Source organism: Canis aureus, chromosome 7, assembly GCF_053574225.1.
Source record: "Canis aureus isolate CA01 chromosome 7, VMU_Caureus_v.1.0, whole genome shotgun sequence".
NCBI lineage: Eukaryota > Metazoa > Chordata > Mammalia > Carnivora > Canidae > Canis > Canis aureus.
Genome location: NC_135617.1, coordinates 21,357,080 through 21,374,387, shown reverse-complemented (window position 1 = coordinate 21,374,387; position 17,308 = coordinate 21,357,080). Strand labels below are relative to the sequence as shown.

At 33.3% G+C, this 17,308-nt stretch overlaps 1 non-coding gene across 1 annotated transcript; it reads right to left on the bottom strand.

The window, feature by feature from the left end:
* Positions 1-1,347: 1,347 nt before the first annotated feature.
* On the bottom strand, positions 1,348-1,454 carry LOC144317963 (U6 spliceosomal RNA). Its single transcript, XR_013383826.1, has one exon. It is a non-coding gene; the product is annotated as a U6 spliceosomal RNA (small nuclear RNA).
* Positions 1,455-17,308: the final 15,854 nt, after the last annotated feature.

Here is a 17,308-nt window from a genome sequence, read left to right as displayed (position 1 = left end):
TAAGGGTTTGTTGCTAAACTACTCAATATATATTTTTGTTATAGCAGCCTAAATGAACTAAGACCAAAGCTGATCCATAGAATTAACTTTCCCTAAAACAAGGCCTTTCCTTTTGAGTATACTTAAACACCAAACCTGCTGCTGAAATTGCTGTTGTATTGTAGGGAAACAGAAGACGAGTAAGGTTTCCATGTTTTCCATGCAGAAGGCATTACTTTTCTATAAAATATGAAGTAATACTTGCTTCAAACATTCCCATCTCTGCCATTAACAATTTCCTTAGTAGAATATTGTATTACTTGAGGATCTCCAGAGAAAGAAATAGAATAGTGTGTGTGTACACATATATGTATGTACCATACATATAACAGCATGTGTATATATATATGTGTGTGTATGTACATATATATACACACACAAATATATAATAAGATATATATGTTTAAATGCATACACATGTATATGCCAATGCTTTAGTTCCACTTCAAAGGCCAGAAGGCTTGAGACCCAGGAAGAGCTAATGTTTTAATTCAAGTACAAAGGTAGGAAAAAGCCATTGTCTCAGTTCAAAGGCCATGAGGCAGAAAGAATTCTCTCTGTGAGGAAAGTAAGCATTTGCGGTCAATTCAGGTCTTCAATTAATTAAATGAGTGCCCCTCCCCCCACATACACTTGCATTATGAAGGGTACTCTGCTTTACTCAGTCTACAAAGTTAACTGTTAATCTCATCTAAAAATATACACACTGGCCAACCCAGAATAATATTTTATCATATATCTAAACAACCCATGGTACAGTCAAGTTGACACATTAAATTAACCATCACAAAATATGAAGAAAGGGATGTATTTTAAGAAATTGACTCATGTAATTGTGAAGACCTGGTGAGTCCAAAATATGATGGACTAGACCAGCAGACCAAAGATCCAAAGATTAATGCATTCCAAGTCTACGGGTAACATTTTACAGAATTCCTTCTTTCTAAGGAACAGTTATTCTTTGTTCTCTCAGGGTCTTCAGCTGATTGGATGAAGCCCATTCATGTTATGGATTTTACTCAAAATCTAACTATTTAAATGTTAATCTCATCTAAAAATAGTCTTACAAGAACATCCAGAATAATGTTTGACCACATATTTTTGGTCTGGGCACCATAGCCCAGCCAACTTGACACGTAAAATTAACCATTACAAATATTCTTTCAGTTGGGATATTCCTGTCTGCAAGAGATAGATCAATTCAAACTAATAAAAGAAATGTATGGTTGTGTGTACAAGGGTGTATGAACCCTTGGATATTGTAGCCTAAGGATTCCAAAACTAAATGATTTCTTTTTTTTTTTTTTTTTAAATATGGAACGCTTCACGAATTTGCGTGTCATCCTTGCGCAGGGGCCATGCTAATCTTCTCTGTATCGTTCCAATTTTAGTATATGTGCTGCCGAAGCGAGCACACTAAATGATTTCTTTAGCTTGCTTTGTGTTCTCTTTCTTTCTGCCCATTGGGTCAATATCGTCTACTATGTATGGTTTCCTCTGAGTGTTGGGGACGAAGAACATACCTGTTTATATCAGGTAAAGCAGGTATAAACAGGTATGTATAAACAAGCATACCTGTTTATATCATTCTGAAGTTTAGTAATCCTATATAAGAAAGAAAGGGTTTAGTGATTATTATGCTTAGTTGCGACTCAGAACCATTCAAATACTTTGCTTTTTTCAGGGGGAACTTCCCATTTTGTAAATTGTACCTCTCTGAAGATTCATTTCTCCTAACATCCCTTAAAGCTAGGTTCTATCAAGAACGTATAGTTCTAGAAAGAACAGTTGCTTCAGAAGATGATGATGTTGAATAAACTGGTCCTAGGCAGAATATGTTTCTGGTTATACAGGGGCCATCGGTTCTAGCTTTCTGAGACAGAGTGTAGATTATGACAACGGTTAGCATAATGAACACTTAGTGAGTATTTAGTTAGTGCCAACCTTTTCCAAGCCTGTGCTAGGGAAATGACAAGGGGGCTTCTGTGCAGTCTCTGCTGGGGTAGTTTTGTGGCATGATTTGGGTATTGTTCTTGGCTGTATGTTCTCCAAACTGAACTCTCTGGCCCTAAGAGAGATACTTCAAAAGATTCATTTTCCCCTTAAGGAAATTATAGTGTTTCTATTAGAGCTTTGAATGATGCAAGGAGCCTTTCCATTTCATTATCTAGCTATTAGACTTTGATTAAAGTGGCATAGGTTATATGCACACCCAGAGCCAAAATGGGTGGTCAGAATAATAAGCACTATGATTGGCTAGATTTCCATCACCCTCCTGCCCCTGTGGTCAGGAAGGTCGAGTATTATGATTGGCAGCTACACAAGAATCACATATAGTAAAGGAAAGGCAATTCCACAAATGAGAGGGGGATGTTGTTTTTAGAAGAAATTGGGACAACAAATGCTTGACATAGTGCCTGATGATGAAAGTGGCTAATTACTTATTTGAAATTTCCCTTTCCCTTAAGAATCAAGTTAGAGATTTGGGGGAAACATGTAGGTTTGCCTGATTTTGTGCTTCTTCCTGTATATTTCAAAGCTTGGGTATTGAGTGATGATGCTTTTTAAAGCACTGTGCTATGGAAGTACAATGGTGAACAAAACAGACAGTGGTGATTGTAGGGCCTCCTGCAAGGGTACAAATAATTTAAAAGATAACTACAGTACAAAGTGGTAAGTGCTATTTTAATGAAAGTTTTGGCTGCTCTGAAAAATCATAACCAGGTAATACTAACTTTGAAGTCCAATAAATGCTTCCTAAAGAAAGTGTTATTGTTCTGAATTTGGAGTCAAAAAATAATTAGGCTCAAATTCCTGCTTAAATGCTAGCCAGGTGTGCTTAGGCAAGTACGATCCATAGTCTGGTAGAGTAGACACTTAATACGTTTTTTATTACTTTTATTTAATTTTTTCTAGGGGAATATGAAGGGGCAATTCATGCTTAAGTGAAAAGGATGTACATGAACCTTTGTAAAAATAGCATGTAACCTTTCAAAAACTAAATGAGCGAAATAGAGAGACATCTAAAGATGTATGAAACCAAGTTAAAAATCTGGACTTTAGCCTAAAAGATACAAAAAATAATAGAATAACTTTAAGGAAGCAAATAATATGATCAGTTTTGTGTTTAGGTAGATCACTTTTGTCCCATGTGGTCACTAGACCAGTGGATGACAGTTTATGCTGATCCACAAACTTGAATAAGAGGTGGGATTTGTTGGTTAAACAAATTAGGGCACTGGTATGGGACAAGAAAGCTGACAAATATGAGGGATAGCTGGAAGGTTAAATCAACAGTGTTAAGTGATTTTATTGAATGTGGGAGAATATTGAGGTGAAGGAATAGTCAATGTCTTCTGACTTGAGAAACTAATTGGATTGTGAAGGCATATATATATTTTTTAAGATTTTATTTATTTATTCATGAGAGATACAGAGAGAGGCAGATACAGAGGCAAAGGGAGAAGCAGGCTCCCTCTAGGAAGCCTGATGCGGGACTTGATTCCAGGATCCTTGGATCATGCCCTGAGCCAAAGGCAGACGCTCAACCACTGAGCCACCCAGGCATCCCTGTGAAGGCATTTCTTAACAGAGAAAACACCTGAGCAAACTGGGAAGGGGAAAGGAGGCCTACAAACAAAGAGTTGAATATATTAAGTGTGGAGCTGCCAATATGCCCCACTGACTTTGGATGTTTCTGATGCTCTGGAGACACATCAGATCTGGGCAGATAGATGAGGGTCATCAGTAGCTGGATCATAAGTGGTGAGAATTCAGGCAATCGTTTTGGGAAGAATTTGAAGAATAAAAAGAAAACAGTGCCCAGAATAGAATCCTAAAAAGCAACAACATTTAGGTGATGGGACAAAAAGGACTCAAAATGTGATCGAAGAAGATAAAAAATTAGAAACAGATAATCAGGAGAATATGATGATACGGAAGCCAAGTCAGAGAGTGATCAATAATGTTAAATCTTGATGAGGAATTCCAAAAATTATGTATTTAAAATGAATTGAGACATTGATTTCTTGGAGGAAGGAGTGGTAATGTATAGAGGAGTAGAAGAGTAAGTGGAAGAGACACATGGGGAAACAGAAAATACAGAGCTTCTTTTGTGCAGGCGATTTCTTTTTTGTAATGGTTCTTTTTTTTTTTTATTTGGAAAGGTAGAGTAGCAGTTTTTTGGGGGGTTTTTGGTAGGTTTTTGTTATTTTGTTTTATTTTTTTAAGCATGGGAAATATTTAAGTATAACTAAAAGGTGATTTGAGAGCCAGTGGATATGGTCATGTTGAAAATGCAGAAGACTGAAGGGGTAAAGTACAGAGAAAGAGCCCAGAGAAAAGCTGAAGTCATGACAATTGGAGAGAAACTAGAACAAGTAACTTTAAAGATAACACAGCCCTTTCACCTGTAATGGGAGAGAAAAATGAGAAGGTTGCATTGGGTCTAGGAATCATAGCCAATACATAATACTAATACCACATAATACATTACATGATGGAACATTGGAAACTATAAATTTTTTTTCAGTGCTATATATTTTGTGCATTCAAATTTCTAGGATTTAAATGTGAGTCAATGGTAAAGTGATTTTTTTAAAGACACTGCATTTTGTTGACAACTTTTTGATAACACCTCTATTTTCATTATGCAAAATATTAGATTTTTTTTATTCCCCAAATCAATTATATCTCTGCTGCCACTGCTACTTTAAATGATTTTAACTTGAGCCTTGAGGTATTCCAAGATAATGTAAACTACCATCAGTTTTCAAAAAATTTAATGTAGTACCGATTACAGTTGTCTTTCTTTATGTATGTTGGGGGTTGTGGAGTGATAGAAGGGGGAGGCCATTAATTTATCAGTATAATAATTTCAAATAAATAATGAACTCTGAATATTAGCTGAACACAATGAGAAAGGACAATAGCTTTCTCTTAAACTGGGAAATGAAATCTGAAAAGCTTATCATTGTTTAAACTTAATTGCCTTAAGTTTACTATGATAATATTGGCATCAGTGTTATGTTAATATTACATGAAAGAAACTAAATTTTTAGCCACAGGCTATTAGGGGAAAAAAGGAGTTGATTTTCACACTGAGTGTGCAGTACCTTACTTTAAATGAGAACAGAAACTTAGATTTGAATTGAAATGACATTGACATGAATATACCCCTATCAACTTGGGGTTATATCTGCACTCCCATACTCTTTTACAATTTGCAAAGGGGCTGTTATTGCAAATGTTATTTTTTCCAATAAAGAGACAGCTCATTAGATCTCATTACTAGTCAGCAGCTGTCGCAGAATATAGATTTCCAACTTGGAGCAATACATCTTTTCACAAATGCTTTCCCTGAAAATGTGGAAAAGATCTATTTCATCGTTAACCTACAGCGACATTATACACGGCTGCACTTACACCTTTGGCTTTTCTGCAGAGCAGTTCATAGTTTAGTAACTTTAAGTTGAATAATTCAAGTTTCTTCTAAATGTAGTGCCTGATGCTTACCAATTCTAAAGGGATATTTAAAATTATTTTTCTACCCCAACTAGTAGTATGCTATTCTGAAATCTAGGTAATGTCAATAAATTAACAAATGTGTTTTCAATACTTTTTTAAAAATAAAACAAGTATAATTTAATTTTCCCTCTATTCAAAGAATTTACACTCTACTTAGGGAAATGAAACATAGACAGTAAAATTGAGCACAGATATAGTTAAATAATGATTAAAAGCAAGAAGCAAGTGTTCAAAAAAGATAGTAAAATAATGCATGATTCCTTGTTAAATGCATTGTATGATGAATACATTCTCACAGAAGAAATAAATCAAAATGTACATAAAATGTCTGGTAAGTTTTCCTAAGAGTAAAAATAGCTGCTGCTGCTGCTTCTTCATCTTTTTTTTTTTTTTTTGTGAGGTTATTAAGTGTGTGTGCATGTGTGTGTGTGAGAGAGACACAGAGACACAGAGACACAGAGAGATGTGTGCAGAAGGAGGCTGGTAAAATGGGAAAGACACTCAGATCAGAAGATCAATGCTATAAGCAAATAAGGAGGTATTTTAAAAGGTGTGCTTGATAACACACACACACCCTATAGTTAGACCCCAAAAAAGATCCTGTTAATGTAAGAATTAGGGATTGAAGTTGGAAAGATAATGTGAGGTCAGGCCATAGGTTATTTTAAATGCCAGGCAAGTGTGGGATCTTTATCTGTGAAGAATGGAGACTGGCTTACTCAAAGGAAGCACTGATTTTAGAGAAAAGTAGCCTGGAAAATGAAAATTTCAGCAATGGCTTGGCTGGGGGAACAGAAAAAAGTCAGTTTTGAAATTAGAAGACAATAGATATGTGAAAGTCACAGTCGTATACTTAAATGGCTAAGGCATAAGATATTTTATATACCACAAAAAAGCAAGAAAATGATGAGAAATTTAAGATAAATAACTCCAAAGTTACTTTCCAATATTATAGGAATTACACATCTATAAAATAAAGTATAAAATACTCTTCAACACTCTACATTAAGCTGCAAACCATTATATTTACTATAAAATTTTGTGTATGTAAATCTAATATTTTCAGCATTTGACTTTTTTACTTGATACTTTAAAGGACTATCCAATTGTAGATTAATGACATAATTTTCTTCATTTAAAAGTAGTTATTTAATATCATTTTCAGATGACTGTCCTACTTTCCATTCCTTCTTTTTTCTTTTAATACTTGGTATTTTGATTCATTACAAATTAATGGAAAGAAAATCTATTTTTTCCTCAATTAAGCAGTTATCATGGTAGTTTTTTAAGAAGATAGGCAAGAAAAATATTAAAACTTGTTCCACAAAAGCTGAGATTGACTATCCTATCACATTTCAGGAGGAAAAAAATAATAACTATCAAGTAGGGTTAGATTGAGAAGAATTCATCCACACTTTGTTCATTACTCTCATGGCTCTCCTTTTGAAATATAGACTTTAATCAAGACAAGATGAGGGAAGAGGAGAGGAGAGAAGAGGGGAGGAGAAAAGGGGAGAGGAGAGGGAAGAACAAGAGAAGAGAAGAAAGGTTAAAAAAAAAAAGAAAGATAAGGGGAAAAAAAGAAAACACAAGAGGCGACAAGGAAAAACACATTTCTTGCTTTACCTACTACATGTGCTCTATCTAGGGTCCCCTGAAAGTCAGCTGCCTTATAGGATGGATGCTGCTTCTCCAAGTGTCCATAGTAACAATCTTTGTAAGATTGTTAGATTAAGGTTTTTAATCATCCCATCTTTCTAAAATACACTCACTTGAGATAGCAAAACCCATTTAACAAAGTGGATTACATTTTGCAGTGGGGTAGGGGTTGGGGGTAAAGGCATATAGCATGAAAGAGCTAGTAGTGGATGATGAGTTTAAAAATGTACACTGCTGATTTATTTTATCATCACAATGGATGACGATTTTCATTATGCTTTCTTTTTCATTCCTATAACATTTTTTCTCTCCATGTATGCCTTATTTGCTATTTTGTCCTCTAGAAATTAGAATAAATGCATTATTCTAATACTTATTACTTTCAATGTAAGCTTTTCAAAATTATTCTTTTAAATACTCTAATCTTTATTGATTCCTCACATGAAAGATTAAAAATTGGCATAATTTATCTCTTTATACCTTAATATTCTGTTGATATGAGATATATTTTAGATTCTGATAATATAATTATATTTTGCTATTATATTTCTCTTAAAATGTATTAAATCCATTGAATTATATAGCCATATTACTATATTGTGAATCTATTTTTAACCTGATTTAGTGTTCAATTAGCCCTTTTATGCTGCCTTTTTTTTTTTCATTTTTCATCTTGTTCATTTTTCAGTCTACTGTAGTAGACTTTAAAATATAGAAAAGGGACATTACTGATTTTTTTCTAAACACACTTTTGAGAGTATGTTTTTATTGCTATCACAGCTTAACTATAACTTGCTTCCTTTACTTACATGTATTTGTTTATTTGAGAGAGTGTGCACATATGGGGTCAGGAAGGAGCAGAAGGAAAAGGAAAGAGAGAATTTTAAGTATGGAGCCTAATTGATCCTACACCCCTGAGATCATAACTTGAGCTGAGATCAAAAGTCAGACACCTAACCAACTGAGCTATCCAGGCACCCCTGTAACTTGCTTTCTTATAAACTTCTTGGTTCTTTTTCATTTCCTCCTTCACGTCTCTATGTTTTTTATTGTTTTCTGGAAGAATTCACTTATCCAGTCTGAAATTGTTTCATTATAGGCATCCTATTTTGTCTTCCTAAATGCTTATAGGATAGATTTCATTTAAAACAAAAACAAAAACAAAAAATCAAAAAATGTAATTCACCAAAATATGTCTAGGTGTTAATTTACTTTTATTAAAATTTCTGATTTTTCTTATTTTGTGATTTATCTTCAATTTCCTTATTTCATGTGTTTTTCTTTTATATGTTGTCTGAATTTCTTTTCTAGTGTTTCTATCCTCTAAAGGGATAGAATCTAATCTTTCCATGCTCTCTTTCATAGCTACATTTTCACTTACTGGTCTTACTATTGTCATTTGGATGTTCATTTACATTCTAAGAAACAGTATCAAGTTGAGCTTCTCCATTACTCATCTTTTTAAACTACAATGGAGATTATATGCAACACTTCCTCCACGTAAAATTTTTAATTTACATGATGTTATTTCCAATTTTAATATCAATTTACTTATCATCTTTCCTCATGTCAATTAATTCTCCTTTTGCTTTAGGCTTTTGTCTCATGATCACAACTATAAATTCCTTTTGTTTCTACATAGTCTATATTTGATCATATTCTACTGAAACTACAAAGTAGGTACTTTAATAAATATATCATGTTTGAGAGCAGAGTATTAAAAAAGGCACATATTTACTCTTAAGAATAATTTCTGCTTTTAATCTAGAAAAATATTTTTACAGTTCCTACACTGCATTTTTTTCTTCTTTCTACTTTACTAATATGTTCATATTTGCATAAATACAGTTCTCTTTGTCCTGGTATTTATCCTAAAAGAGGGTATGGAGATCATTCTTGGATACTTTGTTGTCTAGAATATTGTTATAATTTGACTTTCCCTTATTAGCCATGAGGACATGTGATTAGTTTACATTTCCTGTTATGTGATTCAGCCAAGGTCACCACTACTCAGTTTACTCAGTATTTAGCTGATTCTCAAACAGAGTAGCTCAGTTCCAGGCCTTACTGGTTGTCTTTGATCTGCTCACATCTGATACAGATCAGAAAAAAAGTTCTCAGGTTCTTAGCATGTGAATATCGCTCTCATTCAGTTTCTAATAATGGAGCAGGATCAGACCTGGAGAAAATGGACAACTCAGGCTGTCATCTTACCTAGACATCCTTTCGATTATATTTACTCTAATTTTATTTCCAGACTTTTGATTTCATTGAAACACTTTTTCAATCTGACAAACATATATGTATGAGGAGTACATAGCAAAGATCAGTGCCATTAACAATGACAATTTCGTAGCCAGTAGTAATGCCATGACTTCTCCTACTAGGTCGATTTTAGAATAAAACAATTCAAATATAAACTGTAATCAACCTAATCATTATCATAGCTTTTTATACAACTTAATTATGAAAACAGTACAGCAGCAGTCCTTCTACTTGAGCAATATTGGGGAAAATTTCCAGGAAGTTGTGTGGATCTAGATTACAGAGTTTCAGATCTAATTTATTCAAGTAGACCCAGGTTCATAATAATATGCTCTGTTTTAACATCTGAGTCATTCTTTTATTAATGCAGATATGGCAAACATATTTATAGAGTAAGCAAATATCTATTCTGAGAGCTTTAGTAGATGTATTTGGTAAATCTTGAGGATTCACTAGTACTCTATTCCACTTAGAGTTCTAAGTGTATTTCAATACATCATTCATTTGGGCTATTTTCAAACGTGAGAGCTTTCAAAATAAAAGTGTTGATTTCATATTGTTATAATTTTGCAAGTTAATGTAGATTCCTAGGGATATAGTTTGTCTATATGATGGGTACCATTCAACATATAAAAATCATTACATTTATTGAAATTAAAAATGACAAGTAATAAAGCAAATAAGAGTATTAAAAACTAGTACCAATATTTAAAATTTCTCTAAGTCCAGAAAATTAAGAACTGGTAATTATAATTACAATTTTATTTTTATTTTTAAAAAAGTTTATTTACTTTCAAGGGAGGAGCAGAAGGAAAGGAGAAAAAGAATCTCCAGTACACTCCCCACTGAGCACAGGGCTGATGCAGGGCTCAGTCCCAGGACTCTGAGATCATGACCTGAGCCAAAATCAAGAGTCAAATGCTAAACCAACTTAGCCGTGCAGGTGCCCCTATAACAAGCATTTTTAAAAGCTGCAGTTGGGGGCACCTGGGTCATTCAACTGGTTAAGCACCCAACTCTTTATTTCATTTCAGGTCATGATTTCAGGGTTGTGAAATTGAGCCCCACATTGTTTTATGTGCTCAGTGAGGAGTCTGCTTGAGATTCTCTGTCTCCTTCTTCCCCTTTCCCTGCCCCCAGCATGCTTGTGTGCATCACATGCATACTCTCACTCTCTCCAATAAATAAATAAAAATCTTAAAAAAACAAACAAAAAAAAGCTGCAGTTGGATTCACAAAGAGGTACAGAGGTAGGTTGTCAGTTGGTCTTTGTTTTGAGAAACGTCTGTTAGCCTACTTAGTAACCTTATTTTTTTCTACCAGTATCTTCCATAAATGAATGAGATCAATAAGATAATTGTAAGCACATTTGTTATAATAATTTTTCTTTAATTTAAGCTTGCCATTTCTGAAATACTATTTTAGTTTATTAAATCATCCACATCAGTATAATTAGAAACAGGTAGAGCAGCATGGTATATAACAACCTGCACTTTCGATATGTTACTTGAAACAAAACTAGTCATTTATTTTCATTTGAAGAACTTTGTTGGGTCTTGGCCAATGAATAATGTATATTTTATTCCTAAGGCAATGTTATTCATGTTGGAAATCACATAAATGCCAACCCCTTCTTATTCACAGCCTGATTAGAAATTAGTTAATGACTTTTTACTAGTGTTTAGCCAAACTGAGAAAATTGTATCTAATCTGTTATTCCCTGTTGTTTTTAGGTGTTTTGTATAACAGGAAAACATTACCACTAAGAAAAACATTTTCAAATATTCCTGATTTCCACTATCCATTTCCTGCCAAGCTGCAAAACTAGTTTAAAGAAGATGGCCATTGTATTGTTTTTCTTTCCTTTCCTTTTCTTTCCCACCCCTCCCTTCCCTTCCTTTCTTTTTCCTCAAAAATTAGGGCACACCAGCATTTAGTGCATGGGTATTTTTGTCAGAGTTAAGACAAATTATAGAGCCAAATATTAATCTTAGTATCATGTTTGTATCTCTATCATGAAGTACCTATAACTGTACTGTCCATTTGACCAGACATTTCTTCTCATTTGTTAAGTCATTGTAACATGTTAATAAGGCCATAGATCCTAAAAAGTATGTTCAAGTTGAATTAAGTATGCAGTTGATGACTTGATGAACTCCAGTGTGTTTCAGTATTTATATTTGCCATGTAACTGATTTCCTAAATAAATCCTTACAGCTCTTGCTTTTTAAATCAGTTTCTTTTTTCCCGAGGCATTTCAGAAATATGGTTGAAAGGAAAGTATATAGATCTTTCAGGTGTTGTTTAGACCACAATTATCTCAGCCATATTTGAGGAGCTGATAACCCTAATTCTCTTTAGATCTTATTTTTTTCAAAACATCTTCTGATCCAGTTTTATTCATTATTATACACAGTGCACAGACTGTTAATAACAATCAATTAAGAATCCCTTGGCCTTCTATGGTCCATATCCTAATCAAATGCGGCCAAAATAATGCTGTCCATGAGCTCTGCCAAATAGACCATTAGCCACTGATAATTTGTTTCAGTTAAAACCTCTACTTACAATAAATAAATGACCGGTTCCAACAAGACACAGTGAAAACATGTTATTTAGGTGCTTTGGTACCTATGCTTATGCAAACTGATTATTACACTTCAACTATTTCAGTTCTTACATAGATAGTCATAAAATTTCAAGGTCAAATAGCAAGAGATCATAAACAATAACCAAATTATACAAAGTAGGAAATCCCTGGCAGTGAATTATAGAGCAAAATTAATAGAAGTCACAAATAGACATTTTATAACTTAACATAAATGAAAGCTATCACAAAAACTTTCTTTTGCCAGATACATCCTCAAGAGAACCTCTCTTGTATAAACTAAATACAAGCATAGAATAAATGCCAGAAATTATGTTGACAGATAAAAAGACAGTTGCAAAGAAAACCAACATTTTGTGAATTAAAGCATCCATGAACTAGATAGGACCCCGAGACTATTAATTTTATTTTTAAAATTTTTAGTTCAATGTGACTGCAATGCATTCCCATAGTATTTGATCATAGTTAAGCAGAATTCTGCTCTCTCATAGACTGTAATCTTCTAGAGGGCAAGGAGTCCGTGATATATTTTATAGCACTCATTGTTTAAAGGAAGAACAGTATGCAATTCATACTCTAAAGAGCACAAGTCACCTTATTACCCACATTCTATGTCTATAAGTATAATTTGGGAAAAACTGGTGAAGAGGGTCCATGTTGTGATCCATAGGGCTCACATTCTCATATTTGACTTGTTTCCCAAAATAATTTTTTTTTCAAAATTGGATTTTCCTCCAACACTAAATATAATGTAACAATTACAGCTGGTATGATTATGCACAATTATTCTGAACTGGAATCTTAAATTTTATTTGTAAATATAAAATTACTTATTTCTTGCAGGAAAAGTGAAGCAATGGTACTATTTTGTTGAAGAGTACTTAAAATGTAATAACTATAATAATAATATTTTAATATATGTTTATCTGTGATACTTTGAAAAATTGCCTTTATACATGATTTCTTATTTTAAAAAGGATTTGAATTATTGAGTAATACTTTTGAGCAAATGGTTCTGCAAACAACTGTCATCTCTGAGGTCTTCATTTTATACAGTGTCTTACATTCAAAGATCTAGTAAACATTTCATCCTGAATATCTCATGATTTCTTCAACCTCAACATCTTAGTTTCACCATTTTCCCAACAAATATAATGTACTGTACATACATCTATCAGAGAGTTATCATTCTCTTAGGCATCGAAGGCTCAGATCTTGAGTTTTCCTTTATCTTCCCTAATTCCACTTCCAGACATGTGACAAACTCTCCCCTTGCCTTGCAATCTCTCTGCAATTTACTTATATTTAAAGAGCAGATCAAATTCTATCTACTTTGTCACATTTTTCCATAGTCCCAACCAATTTAGCTTTATTTTCTATTGTAATTTCTGAGAATTCTAAAGAGTATGACCAAAAAACAGAAGTTATTTTAGGTTTTACTCCAGAAAACAGATATATGGAAAAAAAAGATGTAATATTGTGTTAATAATTAAGTTAGAGAATAAAAGATGTCCTACATTGTGGAAATATATCTTTATTTAAAACTTAGTGTTTTTTAATTCTAAGTAATGAAAAGCATTGTTGTAAGATATATGTCTCTTCTATCTTTAAAGACTTATGCTTCCCAGAATGTACTACACTTTCATGATTTTAAAGAGTTAGCACTGTTATCAGTAGTGCTTGACTTGATTTTTCAAAACAATCTCCCGTGAGGAAGTTCAGATTTCTATCTTTCTCTTTCAAGATTAAAAAGCTTTTAAACATTATAGCCTGTATGATTGAAAATAAATAATTTAGGGTTGGTGTTTAAATTTGATTTATAATTATGAAAAAATATGCTTTCAAATTTCATTAGTGACAACTTCCAAAAATCTCAACTAACTTTTATCATTTTCTGACTGTAGGGCATTTATATTACTCCTTCCTCTTGAATATAATAATTAAATAATTCATAGGTGTCATTTAAAGAGTAAGTGGGAAAAATTTGAGATTAAAACTGAAGTTATTAAACTAGAACACCTTAAGTCTACAGCTTGAAAGTAATTATTAGGAAGATTCTTTCATCAAATATTATGATACATGAGCTCGTATTTGGAAACTAAACTAGTTTAGGGTATCATTAAAATCCTTAAAAATGTTTTTGTCATGTCATGGGCCTCCCAGAGCCATCCAACTTGTATACTAATTATTTTTTCTTGGCTACATGCTGTTTTAATTACATTCATTATTTCTGTCATTCTGCAAAATCTTATGCATGGAAGTGCGGGTGGCCTGGTGCATAACCATTGCTTTTTCCTGCTGTGCTAATGGCTTAAGTCCAAGCTGAGGTGCAAATGAAATGAGTTTAGAAGGCTAAATTTGGCCCCCAGTTAATTTGCTTCACAAACCTGCTACCGATTTTTTTTTTTTTTTGTCATAAGCTGGCTCATTTACAAATCTATGTTCATAAGGCACTCAAAAGTTAGACTGAAATTTGTAAACTTTTATCCTTAGTGATTATCAATGATGTTGTCAGCAGGAAGCTCAAGGAGGAGATTTCTGGGAGGGAGAAAAGAGTACCTGCCACTACAGGTATAGTGATTCTTATTTGAAATTAAATACATTTTCGGAAAGAGAAATAACAGATTAGGAGGGAAAAAATCAGTCAAATTAAAGGGAGAAAAGTGTCTGAAGCATTTTTACAATGTGTCAAATGAGGTATTTCAGTCATCTTTGGTTAAAAGTATTCATCCTGACGATTTCCTTTTTTTTTTTTTTAAATTTTAGACGCAAAGAATGATAAATATTTCCCACCTACAACAGTTTTCTTGCTCCTTGTGTGTTGTCTTTCCTGTACACCATGATACTTTCTCTTCCTTTCTATATTCTAAATTTAATGGCAATACAACCTGAAAATTCCTTGCAACTGCAAATGGTTCATAATCATAAAATCTTTCTATGATAGGAAACATCTCAATAAAAGTTAAATGTAATCACAAAGAAATATATCAAATGAGTGCTTGTTAAAGGTTTTCATCTGTATATTTTACATCACTTATACAGTCTGTAGGAGTTCCTGGTATACATCTCTGTATATCTATTGAATTTTAAAATGTTAGTTCTTTTTGTAATCAGACAAAAATTGGTTATACACCGAAGATGATCTGTTCCTATGTCAAGTGATTAAAAACAAGCCCCAAATCCCTCTTCCTATGCCTTTAAAGCATATTTTATTCAATCCATGATATCCGAGGGCTTTTGGTTTTTGTTTCATTTGTTTTGCAAATAAAGACTTCAGTGCACCTTGTTTATTTTTATGGAGGAAAGATGCAAATTATTACCTCTGCTCTCTAGAAATTAGTTTTCAAATGTGTAAGACAGATAAGCATACATATATAAATCATACAAGATTCTTGCTTTTACATTATAGTTATTTTACTTTTTGTTTGTTGTAGCTATTTACAGCAAATACAGTTTTTAATATAAAAACAACACAAAATTGGAAACACTTCAGACCAGTGAAATAGGTTCTAAGAAACTATTTTAAATCATTTTCAGATATTGTTGGTCTGCCTAATGAAATGGACGACAGGATTACAAAAGAAAAGGTAAATAAAACCCCAATATACTGAAGATAATCTTCAGAGAGGAATTCAGAATTCTATTATTAGAATCCCAAAGTCTATGTTCACTCTTTAAAAATCCAGGTGATTACCCTTGTCTTGGTAAAGTTGTCCATTGCATCCACCTTCTTATTTATGTGACTAGAATGATTACTGCATTTCAGGCAGGGAAGCTGACAGGCTTGACCCAGCTATGCATCCTTAGAATAAATCTGAAATAATTTCTCTAGGTATGGTTAATCAAATATCGAAAGCACAACTTTCACATCTCCATGCATATTCAATAAAAGTTGAACTCCTTGAAGAAACAACTGAAACCATAGTAAGGAAGTACACCATACTTAAATTCTACAGAATTGGGTTTTACACCATTTACACATACCTACATATTATTGTGTTTCCATTTCATTATCTTTAATTACTGTCATTTATTGCTTAACCATGATTTTCTTCCAGGTCATGGTGGATTTAACTTGCCCTTATTTTCATCAAGTGACCCTTTATCACAAATCCAGTATGCTTTGGCATATCAAATGAACTTCATCTTAAAAGTCCTTGCCATAGCCTTCATTTCAACCTTTGGTCTTGATCGAGAAAAAGAAACCATTAAGTGTCAACAATCTCTTTGGCAAAGATCACATTTATCCTGTAAATTTCTTTGCTTTCCTTTAGCTTATCCTAATTACCTAGAAAAAGGAAAAAGAATAGAAATGAAAATCAGAAGCAAGCATGGGATTGTTGTTTGAAAATTTGATGCTTGTCTCCTATTAAACAATGTTTCCCAAGAATTGACCTTTTAAGGCTTTTTCTTGAGTTTTCTGTTTTAGAAGCTTTTCATGAGGTCTTCCTATTTTGTCTTATTTCTTTCCCTGCCTGTACAGAATGGCTACCTAATGTTCTTTTCCACTAAAAGTCTGTCCCTCTATTAAAAGAAAAAAAAAAAATCTGTCCCTCTCTTAGTCACAGAAGACCTCCTAGAGTTTACAGCCTGGCCTCTGACACATATTATTTTCTACTGCAGACTTAATTAATGAAAATCTCACTTTAAAATAGAATATAGCTTTTAAAAAACCATAATGACTAGGTATTCAGCATTTTATAACAAATAGAAAATAGTTTCCTTGTACTCTCAAATCACCATTTTTTCTTTTGATAGCAAATTAATTTATGAGTATAATTATCCAAACAAACAAAAATCTCCTTAAAAGCTTCTATGCACATGTTTTCCTACTCCGTTCCTTACACTAGATTTTTATGCTTTATTTTTTTATAAATTTATTTTTATTGGTGTTCAATTTACCAACATATAGAATAACACCCAGTGCTCATCCCGTCAAGTGCCCCCCTTAGTGCCGGCCACCCAGTCACCCCCACCACCACCCCCGCCCACCTCCCCTTCCACCACCCCTAGTTCATTTCCCAGGGTTAGGAGTCTTTCACGTTCTGTCTCCCTTTCTGATATTTCCAACTCATTTTTTTCTCCTTTCCCCTTTATTCCCTTTCACTATTTTTTATATGCCCCAAATGAATGAGACCATATAATGTTTGTCCTTCTCCGATTGACTTATTTCACTCAGCATAATACCCTCCAGTTCCATCCACATCGAAG